Consider the following 27,068-nt stretch of genomic DNA (forward strand, 5'->3'; position numbering starts at 1 on the left):
AAACTGATTAATTTTCAAATTTTCAAATTTATGAATTTCCACATTTTCTAATTTATGAGTTTTCGAATTTATGAATTTTTGAATTGATTAATTTTCTAATTTATGAATTTTCGAATTTTATAATTTATGAATTTTCGAATTTTATAATTTATGAATTTTCGAATTTTATAATGTATGAATTTTTGAATTTATGAATTTTCAAATTTATTAAATTTCTAATTTTTGAATTTATGGATTTTCGAATTTTATCATTTATGAATTTTCGAATTGATTAATTATCAAATTTTATAATTTATGAATTTTCAAATTTTATCATTTATGAATTTTTGAATTTATGAATTTTTCGAATTGATTATTTTTTAAATTTTCTAATTCATGCATTTTCAAATGTTCTTATTTTCTAATTTATGAATTTTCTAATGTAAGAATTTTCTAATTTATGAAGTTTCTAATTTATGAATTTTCTAATTGACTCATTTTCTAATTTTCTAATTAATGAATTTTGAAATTTATGAATTTTCAAATTTTCTAATTTGAATTTTCAATTTTATAATTTATGATTTTTCAAATTCATGAATTTTATAATTTATTCATTTTCAAATTTTTGAATTTATGAATTTTCAAATTTTCTAATTTATTAATTTTCGAATTCATGAATTTTCAAATTGATTAATTTTTTTAATTTTCTAATTCATTAATTTTCTAATTTTCTAATTTATGAATTCTCTAATTTCTGAAATTGCAAATTTTATAATTTATACATTTTCTCATTTTCAAACTTTCAAATTCTATAATTTATGAGTTTCCAAATTTATGAATTTTTGAATTTATGAATTTTCGAATTTGATCATTTATGATTTTTCTAATTTATGAATTTTCGAATTTGATCATTTATGATTTTTCTAATTTATGAATTTTCGAATTTATGAATTTTCAAATTTTCAATTTTATGAATTTTCAAATTTTCTTATTTTATGATTTATGAGTTTTTGAATTTTCTAATTTATGAATTTTTGAATTTATGAATTTTAATTTTCTGATTTTTTAATTTATGAATTTTCAAATTTATGTTTTTTTTTTTTAATTTTCTAATTCATGCATTTTTTTACAAATATTCTAATTTTCTAATGCATAAATTTTTGAATTTATGAATTTGAATTTTCTGATTTTCTAATTTATGAATTTTCTAATTTTCTAATTTATGAATTTTCTAATTTTCTAATGTATTCATTTTCTAATTTATGAATTCTCAAATTGATTAATTTTCTAATTTTCAAATTTATGAATTTCTACATTTTCTCATTTATGAATTTTCAAATTTTTGAATTGGTTAATTTTCTAAGTTATGAATTTTCTAATTTTATAATTTATGAATTTTATAATTTATGACTTTTATAATGTTATAATTTATGAATTTAATAATTTATGCATTTTCGAATTTCATAATTTATGAATTTTCGAATTTATACATTTTCAAATTGATTAAATTTCAAATTTTTGAATTTATGAATTTTCAAATTTTTGAATTTATGAATTTTTGAATTTTATGATTTATTGTAGAATTGTAGAATAATTGTAGAATAATAAGTATATGTGACGTTTATGAGAAGTTAAATTTCAATGTCTTGTAAATGGCCTGACTTCTTTTAAATGAGGTGTAAGTCCTTCCCTGTTGTTAGTTTCTATATGAGTTATTAATATTCTATTTACACATCCTGTATGTCTGTAACTTTACCATATATTAATGAAGGGGTTGGACTTTTGTTGTGATGTCATGTTGGTTATATAAGTGAAATACGGAAGTAAAAGATTTGATCATTCTGAGATCTGCATGTACTGACTGTGTGTCATCATTTCCACCGGAATGATCTCCAGATCTGATTGGGTTTGAAGGAACACTCTAGTCAGGATATCATACGAGGGTTCACTTACTTTTAGAACATACTTACACCCCATCAGCTTTGGTGTCAGAATGTGGGGCGCTCATCATTCATGGGACGGTCATCATCCAAGTTTCTAAGTCCGGTGAGTCTGATTTAATTATTATTATTTCTCTCACCGTGACTTTTAGTTTAAATGACCGTTTCCCTGTATGGGAATAACAGAAGGTGTTGTGATAAAAACATTTATGTAAATGTATGAACCTCGGTAGAAGTCCGTTCTGGTGACGGAAGTGTAAGGAACTCTGAGATAGTTCCAAAGAAAGGACTCTGAGATCGTTCCAAGGGGTTCTGAGAAGCCCAAAGTAATATAATACAAGTACTGTAAGAAGTTTGATAAAGATATCTGATAGAGTGTCCCGGAAAACCCCAAACCTCTTTGCTTTCCTTTCTGTAGCTTAGAAGTAAATAAGGAGATAAAATAAGGAGATGAAATCAGGTCATCTGTTTGTCTGTGTGGAATTTGTCGGGTGTCTTAAGGTAAGATGACCCCTCTCCATTGCATTGTATTATAATGAAATGTAGAGTGATGATACAATATTTGGTGCTGACTTTTAATAATTTACATATGAATGCTTTGACTTTAATGTAGAAGATATAACTTGTATCGTATTGTAGTCGGCAGGATGATTCCGGCATTGATGTAGTGAGTAGAAATATTTTCTCTTCCTTGCTGTAACCAGACTTCAGTGTCATCTTAGGAAAAAAATGTCTGAAAAGTGTCCTGATTGTATTTCTGGTTTACACAAATGTGTGTTTGAAGAAGGATTGAGAGTGTCGGGAGTAATGTCACTTATTGGAGGATCAGAGGAGACTCATCAAGTCTGTCCCGGGTCTGTGAAGTGTTGTGACATTAAGGGACGTTTTTACCATATAAAATATGAGTAGAGCGTTAATAACACTTTTTTAAGGTAATACATAAATTGGTGAGGATAACTTTTGAATAAAACATGCTATTTGAATAATTCTTTTTGCTACAGACATCTCTTGTGAAGGGGAAGTTGGGTGCAAAATTTGGACATTTGGATTTTTGCCAACAGGGTTCAAGTACTAATATCTCACTGACCTTAATAGATAGTGGGGAATTGTTTGCGGCATCAGTACTACCGCAATTGAAGGCACTGTTTGAACCAAACCAACACCAAAAAAAGAAATAAGAGGCTCAGTATCTAATTAGAATATTTAGAAAGAAAAATAAATATGTATGTTGTGGAGATGGGCTGGACCGAGGCTCCCTATAGTATCCAAGCCCATACATTGTTCATGATGGGGTGGTAAATTAAGGGTTAAATCAACCTTCTCTATGACTGTACCATGTGCCCTAGCTCCTGCCCTAGTTCCGTGTGCCCCGCCACCTCCATCTTACATACCACAAGGCAGAAGTTGAAAGCTGCAGAGGCTGCACACGCTGTAGAGGGTCAGAATACAAAACACGCAGTTTTAAAAACAGGCAGCCAGAGAAAAAAGAGGAAGTGACTACGCAGGAAGTTATATAAAGTTTTCCTTTCATGACACAAGACACCGGATTTAACACTTGAGATGAAATGCACAATCTTTTAATACAGACTTATCTCAGTGACCTTGTCCCTAAATATGCACTCACTGTGAGACAGCAGATGTCAGACTGGGCTACAAAGAGTATGACTGACTTTCAAGGAAAACAAAAAAACAAAAAACAAAAAAACGTTGATTGAAAAAGACGCAGCGGGAGGTTTTGAAACACCGGTATCAACACATAATCAAAATGATTTCTTAGGAAATCAAAGGGGAAACTTTTATAAAAAAGAGGGAGGAGTCAAGGACAAAGAGGGAGTTACATATAGAAAAAGAGGATTTCTTAAAGAAAGGAATATTAAGGGAAATTGTCTGGCCTTACAATATTCCCAACAAAGAAGGCAAATGGTGACTATAGGTTTGTAGAAGACCTAAGGGACATCAATAGCCTAGTGGTACTGATTGCCCCAGTAGTGCCTGATGTACCATCAATACTTCCCGCCATACCATACCATGCAGAGTACTTTACTGTGATTGATTTAAAGAATGTTTTTTTTCATCCCTGTAGACGAGGAGACACGGCCACTGTACTCCAAGTCACCCTCGGGCCCTGGACTGCCCCTCATGGTTCTGTACTGTTGCAGTATGTTGGTGATTTTTTGATTTGTAGTTCTTCAGAGGAGGACTGCCGAGCTGATAGCCTATCTTTATTGAAATGGTTACATGTATGTGGTTACAAAATGTTTAAGAAAAAGTTACAATGTTGTCAAAAGAAAAAAAACCACAGTTGAGTATTTGTGCTCACAAAAGGAGAATGAAGAGTCAGTCACAAAAGAGCTGCGGCTCTGAATGGGTCTGCCCCACCCACTTAACAGGAAGGACATGCTCACCTTCCTAGGTATGATTGGTTACTGCCGCCAATGGATACCTGACTGCTCTTTCAATGACAATATATTGAGACAAGCAATGTCTTTGAACCAATGTCTCTAAAATGTCTGATACTGTAAAATGGTCTGATGAAATGTTAAATGTTTTGCCATGTTGCCATGTTTTGCCATGTTGAAATGTGTAATGGTTACCAGCCCGAGCCTCGGACTCCTTGAATATGGAAAAATGTTTTACTTGTTTGTCAGGGAAAATTGCAGAACCATGGCGGGAGTACTGGCCCAGGAACATAGTGGGAGACTGTGCCCTGTAGTTTTTTTCTCAAAGATGGTCCCGGTGGGCTCTAGCTTCCTGTGCCATGGTGGTTGAGATGGCCACTTATTTCACTCTGGGACACGACACCACACTTCACATCACCCACAATGTGTCAATCTTGTTGAAAAATGCACATACACAGCACATGTCTGCTCAGAGGTTGAGCGGATAGGAGGTGATTTTGCTGTCCAATCCAAAATTGCAAAACAAATATGCTTCTCTCACTACAGGCCCAGCACCCATTTTAAACACCCTTTTAGAATTAAAAAGGAGAACAGGATGAGGTTGTGCCATAACATGACTGCATAAACCTCATTCACCAAGACACATCACCCAGATCTGATTTATCTTCCACAGCACTACCAGACACACAGAATGTTTTGTGGATGGTTCTTGCTCTAGACTATAGTACACTGCAGAGCACACACAGGCCAACAGACAGAGATAGCAGGGGAAATGAACAGGTCTGGCTGACCTTGCTGCTAGATAAGCTGCTATCTCACAGACAGCAGACATCCAAATTGTTATGCTGATACCTGGCCTATCCCCTTTTGAAAAGTCACTTGCAGATCTCCAGGATTATGCATCAAATTATGTGTTATGGGATTGGAATGGAAAGGATGTGTAGAGAGATCCAAGGTCTGGACTTCTCTTCAAAGAGGGGAAACCATGTATACCAACGGCAAGTGCATTCATAGTACCATGGAATAGGCCACGCAGGTATACAAGTCACGGCTGATTTCACACACATGCCCAAACTAGGCAAAAGACAGGAATATCTTTTGATAATTGTGGACATGAAATATTGGATACAGTCAAAGAAATGTTGCTCACACCTCTCTTTTTTCTTCACAGGAAGCTACTCACCTCTTCAAGGAGGGAGACACCATGGTGGTCCAACAGCTGAACAGAAATAAGAAGCAAGAGTATTTCTTTGGACCTCCTACCACAGCAATTGCAGTGACCACAACGGCTATCCTGGTGGAAAATTTCAAATTTTACAATTTATGAATTTATGAATATAATTATTTATAATTTTTCGAATTTATGAATTTTCTAATTTTCTAATTTATGAATTTTTGAATTTTGTAGTTTATGAATTTTGGAATTTTGGAATTTATAAATTTTTGAATTTATGAATTTGAATTTTCTGATTTTCTAATTTATGAATTTTCAAATTTTCTTTTTAAAATTTTCTAATTCATGCTTTTTTTACAAATATTCTAATTTAAGAATTTTCTAATATATGAATTTTCTAATTTATGAATTTTCTAATTGATTAATTTTCAAATTTTCAAATTTATTAATTTTCTACTTTGACTTTTCTAATTTAAGAATTTTCAAATTTTCTAATTTATGAGTTTTTGAATTTTCTAATTTATGAATTTTCGAATTTATGAATTTTTTAGTTTATGAATTTTTTAATTTTCTAATTTATGAATTTTTGAGTTTATGAATTTTTTAATTTTCGAATTTATGAATTTTTAAAATAATGAATTTTTAGAATTTATGAATTTATGAATGTTTTAATTTACCAATTGCGATCATAATGAATGACCTGAAAAACAAAAATAAAACAAATGAAACGAAAACTAACTGACTTTTCGGCAGTGCACATGTCTAGCCGAGATGCCTCCAAAATGTGTAAACAACAAAGATTATTATTATTATTATTATTATTATTATAGATGATTTATTTAGCGCACAGTTTATGTAGCTCTTTACAATGTAGAGGGAGGACAATTAAAATACAGAAGGGACAGGAGGGTCTGGCTCTGGGTGCCGAGGACTATTTTTTTTTCGTAAATTAGGGATGAGCTTCGAGTTCCTAATCAAACTCATGTTTGACTCGAACATCGGCTGTTCTCCAGTTCTCCGAACAGCGAACAATTTGGGGTGTTCACGGTAAATTCAAAAGCCGCGGAACACCCTTTTAAAGTCTATGGGAGAAATCAAAAGTGCTAATTTTAAAGGCTTATATGCAAGTTATTGTCATAAAAAGTGTTTAGGGACCCGAGTCCTGCCCCAGGGGACATGGATCAATGCAAAGAAAAGTTTTAAAAACGGCCATTTTTTCGGGAGCAGTGATTTTAATAATGCTTAAAGTGAAACAATAAAAGTGTAATATCTCTTTAAATTTCATAGCTGGGGGTGTCTATAGTATGCCTGTAAAGGGGCGCATGTTTCCCGTGTTTACCACAATGTTACATATATATCTGGACTGCCATGAAAGATGATACGCTTTAAAATTCTGAAAATGATTTATATGATCCCCCTGAAGATGACCATCATATATGTAATTATATTGTGACATTTGGAAACCCTTATGATAAAAAAAATCTCATTAATTATTTTCAACATTGTTGATTATGTTTACATTGCTGGCTAAAGCCCCAATAGGGAAACCTTTCCATTTATACATTACTTGTTTCGGGGTGTGCAGCATTTACATCCCTCGCATATGTGTTTTCTCCCTTTTTTCAGAGTAAAGCTGAATAAAATAGAGTATATTATAAAAGGATAGAATAGAATAAAACAGAATAAAATAGAATATAAAAGAATGGAACAGAACACAATAGGAAAGACTAAAACAGAATAGAATAGAATAAAACAGAATAGAACAGAATAGAAAAGAATATGATAAGATAGGATAGGATAGAATAAAACGTATAAAAAGAATCAAATAGAATATAAAAGAATAGCATAAAACAGTATATAATAGAAAATAAAAAGAATAGAAAAAAAGAACTGATTAGAATAGAAAACATAGAATAGAATAGAATAGACAATAGATAAGAATAGAAAAGAATAAAATAAAATAATATAACTGTCTTCCAATATTTTAATTTCAAATTTCGAATAGAATTAAATTATATAGAAAGAATATAGCCTAAATTTGAATAGATTAAAATAGAGAGAAGAATAACAAAATAAAAAGAATATAGCCGTCTTCCCAAATTAGAATTTTGAACAGAATAGAATAAAACAGAAAGAATATAGCCATTTTATATTTGAAATTAGTATTTCAGATATAAAATAATAAATAAAAGCTGTCTTCGGAAATTCACATTTTGAAAAAGGAATTTTGAATAGAAAAGAATAGAATTGAATAAATTAGAAAGAATATAACCATCTTCTGAAATTTGAATTTAGAAAATAGTTGACCAGAATACAATAGAAAGAATATAGCTTTCGTTCAAAATTAGAATTTTGAATTTCAAAGTTTGAATTTTTTTCAATTTTGAATTGAATAGAACAGAGTAAAAGAGAAAAAATATAGCCACCTTCCAAAAATCTAATTTAGAAAATCAGATTAAATAGAATCAAATATAGATAGAATAGAATAAAATATAAAAATATATATGTGACTTGAATTTAGAAACTCAAAATTTGAATTCAGAATATAATAACATAGAAAAAAATAGAAAAAATGTAGATGGTTTCCAAAATTAGCATTTCAAATAGAATTAAAAAATAGAAAAAAAATACATCTGTCTTCCAAAATTTAAATTTAAATTTCAAAAAATTTAATAAAAAAAGAATAGAATAGAATAAAATAGAATGTAGCTGTCTTCTGAAATTTTAATTTCAAATGTTGAATAGAATAGAACAATACAAAATAGAAAGCATATAGCCCTCTTCTGAAATGCTAATTTTGAACAGAAAAGAATAGAATAGAAAAGAATATAATTTAAATAAAAAGAATATAGCATTCTTCTGAAATTCAAAGTTTGAAAATTGAATTTCAAGTTTTGAATACAATGGAATAGAAAGTATATAGCCACCTTCTAAAATCCATAATTTCAAATACAATTGAATAGAATAAAATCTATAGCCAAATTCCAAAAATTGAGTTAAAAATTTTGAATAGAATAGAATAAAATAGAAAGAATATAGCTGTCATCCAAAATCCAATTTCAAATATCAAATTTAGAATTTCTTTGACTAAAATAGAAAGAATATACCTGTCTTCCAAAAATCTAAAGTTGAATAGATTAAAATAGAATGCAGTTGAATAAACTAGAAAGAATATAGCCGTCTTCCCAAATTTAAAAAGAATAGAATAAAATAGAAAGAATATAGCTATTTTCCAAAATGTGTATTTCAAATATAATAAAATAGAAAAATATATATCTGTGTTGGAAATTCAAATTTTGAAATATGAATTTTGAACAGAAACAAATAGAATAGAGTAAAAAAGAAGGAAAATAGCCATCTTCTTAAATTCAAATTTCAAATAGAATAAAATGAAATAGAAAAAATACATAACTAACTTTCAAAAATTGAATTTTAAAGTAGAAAGAATATAGCCAGAATTTGTATTTCAAATAGTATAAATAAAAAGAAAAAAATCTGTCTTTCAACACTCAAATTTTTGAAAGAATTTGAATCTTGAATAGAAAATAATAAATGGGATAAATCAAAAGAATATAGCAATATTTTGAAATGTAATCTTCAAATTTTGAATATGATAAAACAAAATAAAATAGAAAGAATATAGCTGTCTTCGGAAATTAAAATTTTGAAATTTGAAAGAATACAGCCATCTTTCAAAATTTGAATTTTGAATAAAAATAATAGAGTAGAATAAAATAAAAAGAATATAGCAACCTTCTGAAATTCAAATTTTGAGTTTCAAATATTGAATACAATAGAATAGAAACTATATAGTCGTCTAACAATTAAAAAATTCAAATTTCAAAATTTGAACTTTAAATTTTGCATAGAATAGAATAAAAATAGAAAGAATACAAATCGGAGCGCATGCGCGGCAGCTTCTAAGATGGCCGCGAGTCACTAAAGCTCCGCTCCACCACGGCCCTGCGGTAATCACCGGACCTAACAGAGCGAACTCAGCCACTGCAAACCGGGCTCAATCTGTGGGGGGGATCTCCCAGAACCTGTGGAGCACAACGGCGCAAGCAAGGAGAAGTCTAAACGGCCAGATGACCGCGGCGCCCGGCCCGGTCAGCTATGCTAAGATGGCAGCGGCGGCTGCATGAGGCACACGCAGCACAGGGGAAGAAGATGACTCGATTGCAGATCAGGATGTTGCCACCAGGTACCGATTTCCCTCCTCTGCCTATGGGAGCCTCTCCTGCCTCTACAGAATCCCTGCTGGGCAGGTTACAGGGTGGCCTCCCCTCCACTCCCATGCTGGACCCACACACAGGCCTTTTACTGTCTGACACAGAGGAGGCTGGCAACCCCCCTGTCCCCACAGACTTTCCTTCCATGGTGGAGGCTTTCTCCCAACTGCTCTCTCAGAGCCTGGCCAGGAATGCTGATCATATAACCTCCTCCATACATGTTGATCTGCAGCAATTAGGGCAGCGTATGGATTTTATTGAAAAGAGAGCAGATCAAGCAGCAGCCCGTATAAATCAAAACTCAGACGGAATTCAAGATATACAAGAACAACTTGACACTGCTCTTGCTAAAGTCGATGACCTCGAAAATCGCTCAAGACGCTACAATTTTAGAATTCATGGCCTACTGTACCTGAAACTGAGAAGGATGTTAGTTCAGCAGTAAAGACCCTGATGAAGGATCTCATCCCAGATATAGCTGAACATCGCACAGAACTTGATAGGGCGCACAGAGCCCTGCAACCCCCCCTGCTCAGATGGTCTCCCAAGAGACATTATTGTGAGACCCCACTATTTTTCTATCAAGGAAGAAATTATGAGGAGAGCGAGAGGAACCGAAAATATAAAGTTACTGGGCCACAAAATTCAAATATTTGCAGACCTATCACCATACACGGTGCAGAAGAGACGCTCCCTGAAACCTTTGCTACATCTGCTTACAGAGAGGGCCATTACATACAGATGGTCATTCCCCCTGAGACTGAACTTTTCTTATAGAAACAAAAATTATGGCTTCTCGTCGCTCGCAGAAGGAGAACGGTTATTTCTTCATCTGGGAATACTTCCGCAAGGCCCGAGTCATACACAGGAAGGAAGAAGCACCCTGTCCTCTTCAAAACGTCCACCGCCGGCAAGTCCTCTGCAACCTACATGGTTCAAGCAGAACTCCAAACGCTCCAAAGAAAGCATCTCACCCTGAAGTTTTTGGATCCATAGGGACCCTTCTGAAGTTCCTGGGTTATCACTTCTCCCTTTGACCCGTAGGCCTATAAGGACATTTCCTTAGGCCCTACCATTTACTGAAAATTGATTACAGTGTAGTCTACTATGACTTTGGACAGACGAGAGGCTCATGCATCTCAGAGCTTAAGACCCTCCTTGGGCTGGGGGTAGACTCGGTTGGTAGTTGGGGGGAGGGGGGAGAGGGAAGATAGAGGACCAATTCACAATAAGGTGGTGTCATGGGCAACGAGATACCCTTCTCCGGATATATCTCCAGAACATCCTTCTACCCCTGTGGGGTCTGGTTTGGGGTGGAGGGTGGTTGTTTGATATCCTGATGTTTTTCTCTATTAATGATAAGGGGGGATAACATTTCAATCAGCATACTTATGCAGATGATGCTTAATGGTAAATATCATTTGGGTGATGCCTCATGAGGGGAGTGGAGGCTCCGCATATACATGTCATTAGTTCGTGTTGGGATCCTTGGTGGGGGGTTGACCCTTCCCCCCTGGCCTCTTCCGCCGTGGGGCGAGCCATGGGGGGGGCTCTCCTCCTCAGGGATCGGGTTGTTTAGTTTAGTTAAGGTTCAGATTTTACGGGTGATATCCTGATTACCTTTAGACCCCCTTTGGTCTTAGTTCCCTAGTTAGTTTATAATGGTTATGTAACTCAGGTGATGGGGCCGTGGTGGTTTCAATGCACCCCTGGTAGGTCCCGGGAGGGCACTTATGCCCCTGGAACCATGGCTGACCTCCCTACTAGTAGGGGGACGGAGCCCATGGGGTAGGAGGAATAGAATGTCCGGCACATTCTGCCTCGGGAATGGGGGGGAGTCTGGGGACTCCAGAGTTAATGGTTTAGATGCATATCAAGCGTTAATTGATAAGAACGGCACAATATAGTTTATAATAACGAATACGATTTCTCTTCTTCTCTTTTTCACCTCTTTTTTCTACATCCTAAAATCTATACTACAGAGTGAGCACGGGTCCCGGATCCGCAACTGGCCCCTCCTCCCAAGTCCCACATTGGTTCGAGTCACTGTATCCCCACCATGTGAAGCAGATCCTCCCTCTCAACTAGGTAAGATTTTCCTTACAACCATAGCACCACAATATACACCTCATGACTGGACGGTCTAATGCTACTCCCTCTCTCCATATTATTTCAAATAACACCCAGGGTTTGAACTCGCCCATTAAGCGTAGGAAGATGTTTCAACTTTATAAATCTATGCATGCTGACATTCTCTTCTTACAAGAGACTTATTTCCCCATATCATACCAACCTAAATTTTTACATCACCATTATCCCCAATTTTTCTTATCCTCCGCGCCTACCAAAACGAGGGGCGTCACAATTTGCTTTGCTAAACACATAAATATTTCCCAGTCAGAAGTGATCACTGATCCACAGGGACGTTACATCATGGTATCCGGAAATGTTGATGGGGAATTATATACATTTGTATCATACTATGCCCCGAACCAGGGACAGAAAAAATTTTTTGAATCACTGATGATCAAACTACGACCTCATTTAAAAGGTACAATCTTCTTCGGAGGAGATACGAATGTTGCCTTTGACTTTTCCTTGGGACTGACCGGCTCGGGTAAACCAAAACCCAAGCGTCCCTCTTGGCAGAGTGTCCAAATAGCCGAAATATTACAAGAGGCAGGTTTCATCGATATCTGGAGGGAAACTAACTCTCACGTAAAAGATTACACACATTATTCTGCACCCCACAGATCATACGCCAGGATTGACCATATCTTTATGCGCTCATATTTGGTCCCCTTGATACTGAGTTCCAAGATTGTAGATTCACCCCTATCGGATCACTCGATGGTTACTTTAATTTTCAAAAAGCCATCTGGGTGCAATAACCCCCCAAGATGGAGATTACAGGAATCTATACTTAGTGATCCAATCCAGTGCACAATCTTAGAAAACTCCATTAAGGAATACTTTCAAATTAACATGACCTCAGATGTCTCACCTGAAGTGATTTGGGGGGCGCACAAACCAGTGATCAGGGGAAAGATAATGCAAATGGCAGAGAAACTAAAGGCGGAACTTAGAGCAGACACATTAAAACAATCTGAGGACTTTAAGGTTCTAGCCAGGGCACATAAAAGGGCACCCACTGTAGATTCTCTAGCGAATTTGGATAGGGCTCGAGCTCTCCTCAATCTTACTCTGACCACCACGGCAGAAAAACATCTCAGGTGGACGGGAGCAAAATTTTACAGCCAAAAAGATAAGATTGGCTCAAGATTAGCGGTTAAGATAAGTCCAAAACATCGGACATTAGCGTTTCCCAAAATTAAGCTCCGATCCGGGGATTTAACACAAAACCCAAGTAAGATCATGGAGGAATTTCTTAACTTCTTCCGTAATCTTTATAAGGCTAAATTATCTTCGGAAGGCAAGCTTAGGCAGGAGTTCCTTAACTCCCTAACCCTACCAGCACTAACAAAGTCACATAGGGATTTAATGGATGAGCCCTTCACTCAGGAAGAAGTACTTGAAACCATGAATTCATTGAAGCTTGGATCCTCTCCTGGCCCAGATGGGTTCTCTAACGGTTATTACAAAAAATTTGGACCTACTCTAGTACCACACTTAACAAAATTCCTGAACTCCCTTAGAGTAGGGGGACCACTGGGTTCGGAATTGAATGCTGCGTACATAACAGTAATTCCCAAGCCAGGGAAGGATCCAAGCAAAATTGGGAACTATCGACCTATCTCCCTAATTAATAATGACATTAAAATTCTAACAAAGATGTTAGCAAATAGAATGTCCAGCTTCATTGCATCATATATTCACAAAGACCAGGTAGATTTCATCCCTGGCAGACAGGGGCCGGACCAAATCAGACGGTCCATTGACATTGTTTCTCTTTTGCGTTCGCGCTGGGATGGGGGACAACAACAAAAAGGTTTTATTTTATCAATCGACCTACACAAAGCGTTCGATTCCATTGACTGGGCATACCTGTCTGATATTCTGCAAAGGTGGGGATTCGGTCGCATTTTCCTAAATATAATCAAGTCTTTGTACTCAAACCCTTCGGCGCAAGTTCGTCTGATGGGCAGATACTCTGCCTCGCTACCTATCAACAGGGGTACCAGACAGGGATGCCCACTCTCTCCCCTCTTATTCGCTATTGCGATAGAGACCCTAGCTATAGCCATCAGATCAAACCCAGATGTAAAGGGGGTGGTCTGTGGGGACCAGGAACACAAATGCGCTTTATACGCAGATGACCTGTTCCTGTACATCACTTCCCCCCTGATATCCACCCCGGTGGTATGTGGGATACTAAGAAACTTCAGTAAAATTTCAGGACTGACGGTAAATATGTCCAAATCTATTGCATTAAATATCACGTTGCCGTCAGAGCTTCTTTCACAACTTAAACAAAGTTTTGAGTTTTCCTGGTCTGACACAGCCATCCCCTATCTGGGAATCCACTTGACCCCTGAGATAGGGGGATTATTTAAAGCTAACTACCCTCTAATGATACTTAAATGTAGACAAGAGATAGATAAATAGGCTAAATATGGTCTTTCCTGGGTAAGAAGAATAAACGCTATTAAGATGACATTACTTCCCCGCCTCTTGTATTTGTTTCATTCTCTCCCAATCCCTCTGACAAAAGGTTTCCTTCACAAACTACAATCTGCGATAATCCGCTTTGTATGGGGAAGTAAGGGTTACAGATGCCCAGCAACTGTTCTTCTACGTTTGTGCTCGCAGGGTGGTTTGGGACTGCCCGATCTATGGGGTTATTATCGGGCTGCTCAATTGTCACAGATTTCCCTCATTTTTGGAAGGGGCTCAAAACCTGATTGGCTGTCTACGGAAAGGCAGGCCACTCCTCGTAACACCATTGACTTTCTTCTGTGGTGCGACCCCAAAAGTAGACCAGCTATCATGGCACCCACTTTATCTCACTCGCACTTTGTAACAAACTTTTCACTCAATCGACTCGACTAGAATCGACTAATTTCCCCACTTAAACCTCTGTCTCACATTTTTAATAACACTGCATTTCCACCAGGGTTAAAAATTAAGGTGTTTAAGTGGTAGACAGACAAAGGACTCTACAGAATAGGGCACTATCTAACAGGGACGGGTCCCATTAGTCTGAATTACTGTAAACGAACATTGGAAATGCCTGATTCTGAGAGGTTTAGATTCAACCAAATCTCCCACTTCCTACAATCTATTTGGAACGACAAACATGTTGCTCCCTCAATTACACCATACGAACATTGGTGCTCTAACCTCGATGGGCCAAAAGGGGGGATTTCGATAATATACACAGCATTTATGTCTAAGTCAAACAAACCAACATACGCCAGGACCTGGGAGGAGGACTTGAGTGGATCTTGGACGTCAGTGGACTGGTTCAGAGGATGGAACCGCTCATATAAAGGTATTTGTAATATATCTCTGATAGAGGCCAGCCTAAAGGTTATGACAAGATGGTACTATGTACCTGCCAGATTGGCTATGTTTTATCCTGGGACTTCTCCAATCTGCTTTAGAGACTGCAACCTGGAAGGCACTATGTTGCACATATGGTGGACCTGCCCGCGCATTAGAACCTTCTGGAAGAAAATATTCCGTATGATGGGCAGCATTCTGAGTATACGGATATCCCCATTGGGGTACTTTAGAGGATATGCCCACTGGATATTTGAATGAACCTGTCTTATCTCTTGAAGGGAAGAATTATTCATCCCACCCAGTAGACAACATATAGACATACGAAGTAGGCATAAACACAAAACAGGTCTCTCAGGAGAGAAATACAATAAAATACAATGCCTTTCTTTCCTAAAATGTTTAGGTTACATAAAGTTAAGACAGGGTTTTCTTGTTCTATTTTTCATACCTTATCAACATAACACGAGCTTAGGACTTATTTGGTATCAGGTTCGGGTGGGTGACTATAGGGACGATACAGGATACAGGGTCTTGATGGGGGGGAGCCGTTGATCATCCCAGGAGGGCACAGAAAGATCCCTGATGGGGTGCCTGATGGGGGGGAGACTTCCTCGCACAAGATACAAGCATTGGCACTTGTAATCACTTACCGCGGAGACAACGAAATATACCTGATGGAAACAACTATCATTACAATTTGTATGACTATGAGACAGTTGGATATATTGTTCTTTGTTTTTTCTTATTCCTTTATCGCATACTCACTGTGTAATGTATACATTTGCATTATTGTTGGCGTGTAAAACTCAATAAAATACTTTAAAGTTAAAAAATAGAAAGAATATAACCGCCATCCAAATTTTTTATTTTTGAATAAAATAGACTAAAAAATAAAGCATATATCTGTCCTTCAAAATAGAATAGAATAGAATAGAATAGAATAGAATAGAATAGAAAAAATGTGACAACCTTCTGAAATTTTGAATACAATAGAATAGAAAATAGAAACTATGTAGTCATCTTCTAACAATTCAAAAATTCAAATTTCAAAAATTGAATTTCAAATTTTACACAGAATAGAAAAAAATAGAATACAACAGAAAGAATATAACTGCCATCCAAAATATATCTGCCCTTCAAAATTTAAATTTTGAAATTTTAATTTTAAATTCAAAACATAATAGAATAGAATAGACTAGAAAGAATACAGACATCTTCCGAAATTCAGGCTTCAAATATAATAAAATAGAAAACATATATAACTGACTTCTGAAATGTAATCTTGGAATTAGAATTTTGAATATTAATATAATAGAATAGAATAAAAGAGAAAGAATATAGCTGTTTTCCAAAATTCTAATTTCACATAGAATAGAAAAGAATAGAAAAAATATAAAGACAACTTTCGAAAATTTAATTTTGAAATTTAAATTTCAAGTTTAGAATAGAATAGAATAAAATAGAAAGAATATAGCTGTCGTCTGAAATTCAAACATTGAAATCTGAATCTTGAATAGAATGGAATACAATAGAAAGGCTCTAACATATTTTAGAGTTAAAAATTTGAATCTTGAATAGAATAAAATACAAATGAAAGGCTCTAACATCTTTTAGAGTTAAAAATTTGAATTTTGAATATAATAGAATGAATATAACCATATTTCAAAAGTCAAATTTCAAATCAAATTAAATAGAATAGAATAAAATAGAAACAATATTTAGCTGACTTCTGAAATTTGAATTTCAAATCAGTTTGAAAATAGAGAATATGCAAAACAAATTCCAAAACAAACCATTCTAACATAACAAATCTGAAGAAATGAAATGAGGAATCTAATGAACAAATCCAAAATGAAACAAAACAAATGTTTCCGTTGTGCAAATCTCTACTAGCCCCTCCCTCATAAAGCCCAGATGCAGTGATGTCCTTCTGGAACTTCATCCCATCTCCACACAGGATCTCTGGAGATCAGTCAGAGTGACCATCGGGGTCACCTCTCTTACTAAGGTCCTTCTCCCCTGATTGGTCAGTTTAGTCAGGTGACCAGCTCTGGGAAGAGTCCTGGTTGTTTCATTCTTCTTCTATGTGAGAATTATGGAGGTCGCTGGGCTCTCGGGTACCTTCAGTGCTGTAGAAATATTTTGTACCCTTTCCCGATCTGTGCCTTGCAATAATCCTGTCTCTGAGCTCTGCAGGCACTTCTTGTGACCTCATGGCCTTTGCTCTGATACAGAATACATTGTCAGCTGTGATCCCTTTTATAGAGAGGTGTGCACCTTTCCAAATCATTCATTTCCCACAGGTGGACTCCAATCAAGGTGTAGAAACATCTCACCAACCATCCAGAATTGGGAGGCTCCTGAGATAAATCCCAAGTGTTGATGTAAAGGGTGTGAAGACTTCTGCCAATGTGAGATTTCAGTTTTTCCTTTTTCATACATTAGTAACATTTCTAATATTGTGATGTCACTTTGTCATTATGGGATGCTGAGCGTAGATTAATGAGAAAACAATGAATGGAACATCTGTAGTATCATCCGGGGGCAACATAACAACCCTGAGAGATGTGAAGGGGGATTTATGAATGATCTGTATGATGAGAAAATCATCCATTCACCAGAAAAATTGTCCGTTTCATCCAAGACACATTCATCTTATTTGTATTAATAATAAGATTTATTCCCAATATGTGACGTCTTCTAAGTTATAAAATAAACATCCGACTTCAACATTTTGTGTCTCTATGTACAGAACTGTGCAAAAGTTTTAGGCAGGTGTGAAGAAATAATGTAAAGTACAAATGATTTCATATCTACAGATTTACTTCTTTATTTTTATCCATTTATAAAATGCAGAGTGAGCGAGGAGAAGAAAAATCCAAATCCAATCAATATTTGAATATTCTTTGTCTCCAAAACCTCATAAGATCTTTTAGGTCCACTAATACACACCCAGTCTATGGAGGAGATCAGTAATCCGGGTCACATACGCTGCAGCCGTGGAGCACAGCATGGGGTCCGGTGTGTCCCCCGCTCACCAATTCAGGTGTGAATTGGATCCGACATTTCTGTCTGAATTTGCACCTGAATCAGAATCGAAGACACACAGGACCCTTTTTATATGTGGAGCGCGGCCCTCCGGAGCTCCATTGAGAGCCGGTCACACTCTCCTGACATGTGAATCGGATGCAGGGAAACCCACATATGTGAGAACCCGGCTTAATAGTCAGCAAGAAATGAGATCACATTTAACATGTTTTCAAATTTAAATTCAACTCAATTTGAAATTGTTTCTATTCAAATTCAAGTTGAATACATTTTTATTTCAGAAAAATGTAATTTCCTTATTTTGGATTGGTTGAAATTCGTTATTATTGTAATTGGAAAATTCAGACACATCCGAATCTCTGAATAACAAAAATTTCCTCCAAATTTTGATTGGGAATGAAATGAAGCGCACATGTCTGATAGTAACCCACCGACAACAGAAGTGTCCAGGGAAGCCGATCATACACAACAATTTGTACCCCATTATCTTTCTTCTGTGCAATTCAAGAGATAAATGTGAAAAAATAAAATAAAAAAGTAACAAATAATAAAGACAAAAACTAAACTGACAAATAAAGACTTTTAAAGTGTAAAGTATGGAGAATTCTGAGTACAAAGTGTGTGGATGTTTCGCACACAATATGAAGTCATGACTAAAGATGAGCTCCATGTTCATAATTATCATTTATGAAATAATATTTACCAGCCGAGATCGTTTCTGAGCCCAACAAGAGTATCTGTGAGGGGTCACCGTGTTCTGCCACCACCAACACCTAAGGCCCAATTCTTCATCAGAGTATATAGTGCAGTCCATATAGTATATATACTGTAGTTCAGAGTATATATTGCAGTCCGTATAGTATATATACTGCAGTTCAGAGTATATAGTGCATTCCATATAATATATATACTGCAGTTCAGAGTAGATAGTGTAGTCCATTTAGTACATATATATATATACTGCAGTTCAGAGTATATAGTGCAGTCCATATAGTATATATAACGCAGTTCAGAGTATATAGTGCCCTCAGTGTAGTATATATAATACAGTGCAGTGTATATAGTGCAGTGTACAATATATAATATATTATATTGAAGTGCTTAAGGGGAGCCCTATTAGACATGTGCACTGACAAAAAATGTGTTAGTTTTCATTTCATTCGTTTTTTGCTTTTTTCAGAAATTCAAAAATTCTAAAATTTGGAAATTCGGAAATTCAGAATTCGGAAATTCGGAAACCTGAAGATTCGGTTTTTCACATATCTAAATTTCCGAATTTCAAATTTTCAGATTTTCAAATTTTTGAATTTCAAATTTCCAAATTCCCGAATTTTCGAATTTCCGAATTTTCAAATTTTGAATTTCCGAATTTTTGAATTTCAAACTTCCGAATTTAGAATTTACGAATTTTCTAATTTTCTAATTTTCTAATTTACGAATTTTCAAATTTACGAATTTTCAAATTTCAAAATTTTCGAATTTCTGAATATCGAATTTCCGAATTTCGAATTTTCAAATTTCCGAATTTCCAAATTTACGAATTTCCAAGTTTACTAATTTCCAAATTTACGAATTTCCAAATTTTCAAATTCAAAAAAAGAAAGAGAATCAGTAAAATTTTAAATAATAACTAACTAATAATAAATAACTATATATTATATTAAATTATAGGTATTGGAATTTCATGTCAAATTTGGCTGTTTGTGAATGTAATGAATACAAATTTATCTGAAGCTATGAATTATCCAAAATAACTAATGCTGCATCTAAACAAATGGAATGAAACAAACTAATAATAAATAATAATATTAAAAAGGTTTTATTGTTATTACTGTTATTTATTTTTATTACCTCGTTACGTTTAGCACTCGGCATTCGTTATTTCAAATAATTTGTAACTTTGTATTCGTTACGTTCACTAACAGCCACTAACCTATATAATAATGTTAATTATTAATAAAATAAAAGGTTAATAAGTGGGTGTGGCGCTGTCCTGGGTATTGAGACTAATGAATACCATGTAAATCGCATAAAAAACCAAATGACCATATGAAAGGTGATCCACTATGAGTCAGGGTGGGAAGGGGGGGGAAGGGGAAGCGAGGACAGGAATAGGGAGAGTGTCCAGTTAGTGACGTCCAAAGTGACTGTGCTATATATAAAATTTCAAAACCACATATAATACGCGTCTTAATCTTAGTGCAAATAAGTTATTTGTCATAAAAAATTTTATCAAACATGAATAATATACTAGATAAAATAAATTGGATAGTGACTGGTGCTCAATGCAACATAAGTGATATTGAACGTTCTTAGTAAAATTCTTGGTGTTTCTGTAGACCTAGGCAGGCGTATCCATACATGCATCCACTGCCTGTATTAGTATTGGTGACCGGGTGCTCGTGTCTTGTCTTGTGATCATGCAGACACTCACCAGCTTCTTTCACCCCTGCGGGGGTAACACGCAGTCACAGTGTATGCCACTGTGCGGCAGTCCACAGGCAGTTTATATATATTGGGATGACAACCCTTTCAGACCATGCAAATTAAAAACATATGAATGCAAAAAGATGTTCCCAATTAGCTTTAGCCGGAGATCCAACACCGGTGGTGTGCCTCAAAAAGAGGGGTGCCTAGCCTGAAAAGCTGACCTAGTTCCCCACACACAAACCAGACCCGGAGGGGGGAGGCCAGGGGACCCACTGGGGCCAAAAAGAGGAAAAAGACCCTATTGAACTTGACCGTTCACTCCAGCATCCAGCACAGAACTCACAGTTCTGCCGCACAGTGGCATACACTGTGACTGCATGTTACCCCCGCAGGGGTGAAAGAAGCTGGTGAGTGTCTACATGATCACAAGACAAGACACGAGCACCCGGTCACCAATACTAATACAGGCAGTGGATGCATGTATGGATACACCTGCCTAGGTCTACAGAAACACCAAGAATTTTACTAAGAACGTTCAATATCACTTATGTTGCACTGAGCACCAGTCACTATCCAATTTATTTTATCTAGTATATTATTCATGTTTGATACAATTTTTTATGACAAATAACTTATTTGCACTAAGATTAAGACACGTATTATATGTGGTTTTGAAATTTTATATATAGCACAGTCACTTTGGACGTCACTAACCGGACACTCTCCCTATTCCTGTCCTCGCTTCCCTCCCCCCCTTCCCACCCTGACTCATAGTGGATCACCTTTCATATGGTCATTTGGTTTATATGTGATTTACATGGTATTCATTAGTCTCAATACCCAGGACAGCGCCACACCCACTTATTAACCTTTTATTTACATTTAGTTTTTCCCACTTCGGTGGGAATTACGTCTGTGGAGGCAGCAGTCTAGTACTTTATGCGATTTTATTCCTTTCCATTTCATTCTCTTGTTCTGTTACACGGATACACCACCCAAATTCTGTTACAATATTAATTATTAGTTAGTTATTATTTCAGATTTTCGGGTTTTTTAATTTTCATTCTTTTTTTGGATTTTCAAATTTCCAAATTTTTGAATTTTCAAATTTATGAAATTTTGAATACTCAAATTTCCTAATTTCAAATTTCCGATCTTTCAATTTCCGAAATCTTGAATTTCCAAATTTTCAAAAATTCAGAAATTTAAAATTCGGAAATACGAAATTCGGAATTTCGTAAATTCGGAAATACAAAAGTCAGAATTTCGTAAATTCAGAAATTCGAAATTCGGAATTTGGGAAATTCGGAATTCCTGAAATTCGAAATTTCAGAAATTTTGAATTTCAGAAATTTCCAATTTTCCAATTTACGAAATTTCGAATTTCCGATTTTCCAATTTCAGAAATTTTGAATTTCCGAATTTCCAAAATTCTGAAATTTTTAATTTCCGAATTTCCAAAATTCCGAAATTTAGAATTTTCAAAAATTCATAAATTTGAAAATTCGGAAATACGAAATTTGGAATTTCGTAAATTCGTAAATTCGAAATTTTGGAAATAACAAATTTGTCAAAATTTGTTAAAAAATGAATTTGTAACTAAACAAATTGCACATGTCTATACTGCAGTAAAACTGCACAGACGCAAACATGCTCTAGAGCACAGAAATATACTGCAGGAAACCTGTCCAAAGTGACTGTGCTATATATAACAAAATAAAATGACACTAAAGTACACATGAACGGTCACACTACACTCACACTGCACTATCACTAGATTCACACTAAACTGAATATTCTACACTGACAATACAATCACAATAGCACACAATCTCACTAGTAGCACTGAACAGAGTCCTGTCCTATCTCTCCATGCCAATATCACACTGCAAATGGCGGCTAGGAGCAATGAGCCATGACTGGACACAGTCATCATTACTTTCTCCAATCATGGCTCTGACAGTGCTCTATGCCCTGACTGAGCAAAGTTTTCATTGCTTCAGCCAATCAGGGCTTCTAATGTAATGTGGTGCAGTGCATCAGGTTTGTTCAGTAGGCTGAATAAACGATCAAACACCCAGATAATTAATTTGTTCATCGAAAAGGCGAACAGCCTATGTTAGGCCTGAACTCATGCTCGGGCCGAACCGTTCACCCATCTTGTGTCCATTTCCTGGTAATAATTCACAGCCAAGTTAAAGGTCTCTACACTTGTGTTCCTATAAGTGCTTGTAGTAACTTTCACCCAATCAGGTGTGTCAGAGGGGCTGAGGTTGTTCTTGGAGTCGAGGTGCAGAACAGAAAACCCAAATTACCAAGTGGCTTCTTTGGGAGTAGTGCTACATGGTGAAATGTATGTTTTTGGGCACAAAACTGACTGGCTCCCTTTCCATTGCTAACATATATTCAATGCAAAATGATGGTCAAAAGCAGTGATTTTACCCCCATGGAATGGAATGGAATATCTAACATACCTTTCCTCACATGTCATTACATGCCCAAGCAATCTTTTCTATGTTTGAGAAATGACCCAAAAATGTAAGAACCGTATCACCCACCATAGATATTCCATTAGAACCAATCCCCTTCTCTGACAGTATCTGGGGATTTTGCAGAACTTGGACATTCAGAGTTTGATCTTCGATTTATAGCCCTGGATGATGTCCCCACACACAGGGGAGGGGGGATATAATTTTGGCTCTATAAAAACCATGAAGTTTGGTGAATTACCAAGTTGGGGTCATTACACCGCAGTGGTCCTAACTGGGATTCTGAGCTCTGTTTATGTAACAACTCCCATACGTGTCTTTTTATTTTCACCAGACAGAATAGTGCTGAGTGACTCAAACATAGATAAGATTTGTTCTCCAGGACCCCTTGTACGCCCCCTACAGTCTCCTGTGGGTAGGAGAGAGTCTCTTCTTCATGGAGTAATTGGTTGATACTGTATGGAATATTCTACATATGATAATGTGTCTCAAGTTTGTAAATCATTTCTATGACATTGTTATGTCAGTATTTCTATAATATTGGAGGTTCTCCTCCTCCTATATCTCCTGATGAAGAAGATCTATGAACTGAGAATCTGCTGCAGAAATCATCATCAGTTGAATGTTAAAAATCATTCTGTATTTCACTGTAGAGACCCCTTAGACTGCTGTGCGGGGGAGGGGCAGGTGATGGGACATATGGAAGAGATGGATTGGAATATTTAATACATAAAATAACATTACAATGTGGTCCAAACTCTTCCTCTAAATGTGGCCACCTTCAATTCCCATCCCGCACCTATGTCCTCCTATGGCCACATACTATATGGTAAGTGGTTTTTAGACATCACACCTATCAGAGATTACTGGACATCTCATTTCATATGATCATTAATACATAGCCCCCTCCCCCTCTTTGCAGTCTCTACTCTTTTGAAAAGACAGTTACATGATTTTGTGATGTTTGTGGGAAATTAGGAGCCCCCTTTATGACTCCCCCAATGTCACACAATAAAGTCATTGATGGGGGACAATTGTTTTGTAGATTTGAACTTTTATTGTATTTTTGGAATTTGTCTCTTTGTGGTGACCAAGGTAACCATTTGAGCCAGCAGACCTTTTCTCCCCAAATCCCAAAAGTTTACACAATGTCTCAATTCTGTACATTAAATCTTTCAATATTTGTCTTCCCTATTGTATTATAGAATTATTTTTGGGACAGAGATTTACAGTATTTTGGTAAAGAATCTGGATACACGTTGTCATGAAAGGCATCCTGTTAGCACAGCCGTCGGCGGAAAATCGGTTAACAGAACCACTGTTAGAGCCAGAGGACGTGTGGGGAGGCGTGTTGGCGCGAACGGACGCATGCGGGTGCGCGCTAGTACAAACGGGTGTATGCGGGTGCACGATGGTACAAACGGGCACGTACGATCGGTACACGGGCGTGCATGAGTGCGCGCGGATGCGCGCAGACGTGCAGTGTGACAGCGTTTGGTGCCATTAGGCCTATTTAAAGGAGCCTGTCAGCATGCTTTCTTGCTGTCCGGTCTACAGCGTTCCCTGTGACCCTAAGCTACCTGAATACCTGCCTACCTGCTTCCTGTTTACCTGGCCTGTTCCTGACTACTCCTGTTTGCTGCCAGTCCCTGACCCCGGCTCGTTTGACTATTCTCCTGCCTCTTCCTACGGTTATCCGCTACCTGCCTGTTGCCAACCCAGACTGTATCCTGACTACTCTTCTGCCTCCATTTGGTACCTGCTTGCCCACCAGTGTTGACCCGGCCTGTCTGATTCTGCTTGTGCTCCAGCTGAACTACAGAACACCTCCCTGCTGCCTGCTGTTCCGGAATTCCTGCCTGCTACAGTGCTTCTTCTCACAGCCAGTGGTTCCAGTGTTCCTGCCAGAGTTCCAGCGCACCCTCTTACAGCCTGCTGTTCCAGTGCTCCAGCTGAACTACAGAACACCTCCCTGCTGCCTGCTGTTCCGGAGTTCCTGCCTGCTACAGTGCTTCACCTCACAGCCAGTGGTTCCAGTGTTCCTGACAGTGATCCGGTGCATCTTCTTACAGTCTGCTGTTCCAGTGCTCCAGTTGAACTACAGAGACACCTGCCACCTGCCAGGCACTTGTGGCCCCCAGCGCTCTTGAGTCCCTGTTTCCTCTATCAGGGGTTCTTGAGCCAGAGGCACACGAGAGGCCACTCCCTGCACTCTGGGCTCCGCCATCAGGTACGTGACAGTACCGGACAGCCATGTCCGAGCCCACGCAGGGAGCCTCTCCTATGGACATGCTCTGCCGCCATCTTGCTGGACTTACCCAAGCAGTAAAAAGCCTACAAGAGGGCTATACCCAACTGGAAGGCCGAATCCAAGCCTTAGCAATATCCTCACCCCCTGCTTCCGGGACTCCTGCTGCGCCCTCAGTGGTGATGATGCCGCCAGAACCCAGGGTCCCCACACCTGAAAGATTTTCGGGCAACCGGAGTAAATTCAGGACTTTTCGTAATTCATGTGAACTCTTTTTTGCCCTTCAGCCAAGGACTTTCTCCCTGGAGGCTACTAAAGTGGGGTTCGTGATCTCACTGTTGTCAGGCGAGCCCCAATCCTGGGCCCATCGTCTTCTAGAGAAGAAGGATGTTTCACTTGACACCTTAAATGACTTCTTTCAGGCCATGTCATTGCTATATTAGGATCCTCAATTAACTGCCACTGCAGAGGCAGCCTTGCATGCTCTACAACAAGGCCGCAGGCCTGTGGAGGACTACGTGTCGGAATTCAGACGTTGGAGTTCCGACACAAACTGGAATAATGCTGCCTTACGGTACCAGTTCCGTATGGGCCTTTCAGAATCTCTAAAAGACGAACTGGCCCGAGTGGGCATTCCAGAGACTCTAGAGGGTCTCATAGACTTCTCTATCCAGATAGACAGACGCCTGAGGGAACGGCGTATGGAGTGATCCTCTGGTCCTTCTCGTCCTGTCTGGATGTTGCCCCGTGTGCCTAGTTCTTCCCATTCTGCTTCTCCAGCTTCAACCACTGTTGCCTCAGATACTCCAGAACTGATGCAGTTGGGCATCTTACGCCCTTCACTTACTCCTGAAGAGCGTCAATGCCGTCAGGCTGGTAACCTGTGCATGTACTGCGGGGAATCTGGAAATTTTGTACGGACATGCCCGGCAAAGCTTCGTAAGTGCTTTTCTATTTCCCCTGCTCTTACCCCTGCTGTACTGAATGATGTTTCTCATCTGGCTGTTGCGATTCTCTTACAGCTCCCAGGAGGGAATTTACCAACCAGTGATATCATTGATTCCGGGGCCTGCAGCGGTTTCATAGACTTGTCCTTCGCTTCCAGACATCACATTCCCCTTCGGCCCAGAGTGAAAGGACTTTCTGTATATTTGGCCGATCGCTCTACCCTCAGATCAGGGCCAGTAACTCAGGAGACTGTACCCCTGCATACCACCATTGCCAGCACTCATCAAGAGCTACTTTGTCTAGATGTCATTGAGTCTCCTCTATTTCCCATCATACTAGGCATGCCGTGGCTAAAGGCACATAATCCGCAAATTGATTGGACCTCGGGGAAGACTGAGTTCGTATCCTCTTACTGCCAGCAACACTGTCTACCAGAAGTCACCGATGCCCCTTCTTCCCTACTATGCATGGAAACTGACACCAAAACCTGCCGAATTGTACCTGAAGCCTACCACAGCTTCTTGGACATTTTCAGTCAAAAGGGGGCTGAGATTCTTCCTCCCTACCGGCCATACGATTGCTCAATTGAACTTCTTCCAGGGGCAGAGATTCCTTTTGGGAGGATTTTCCCTTTGTCAGAACTAGAACTAAGGGCATTAAAGACTTATATTGATGACAATCTGGAGAAAGGGTTCATCCAACCCTCCACGTCCCA

The sequence above is a fragment of the Aquarana catesbeiana genome, linkage group LG01, assembly GCF_042186555.1.
Source record: "Aquarana catesbeiana isolate 2022-GZ linkage group LG01, ASM4218655v1, whole genome shotgun sequence".
NCBI classification, from domain to species: Eukaryota; Metazoa; Chordata; class Amphibia; order Anura; family Ranidae; genus Aquarana; species Aquarana catesbeiana.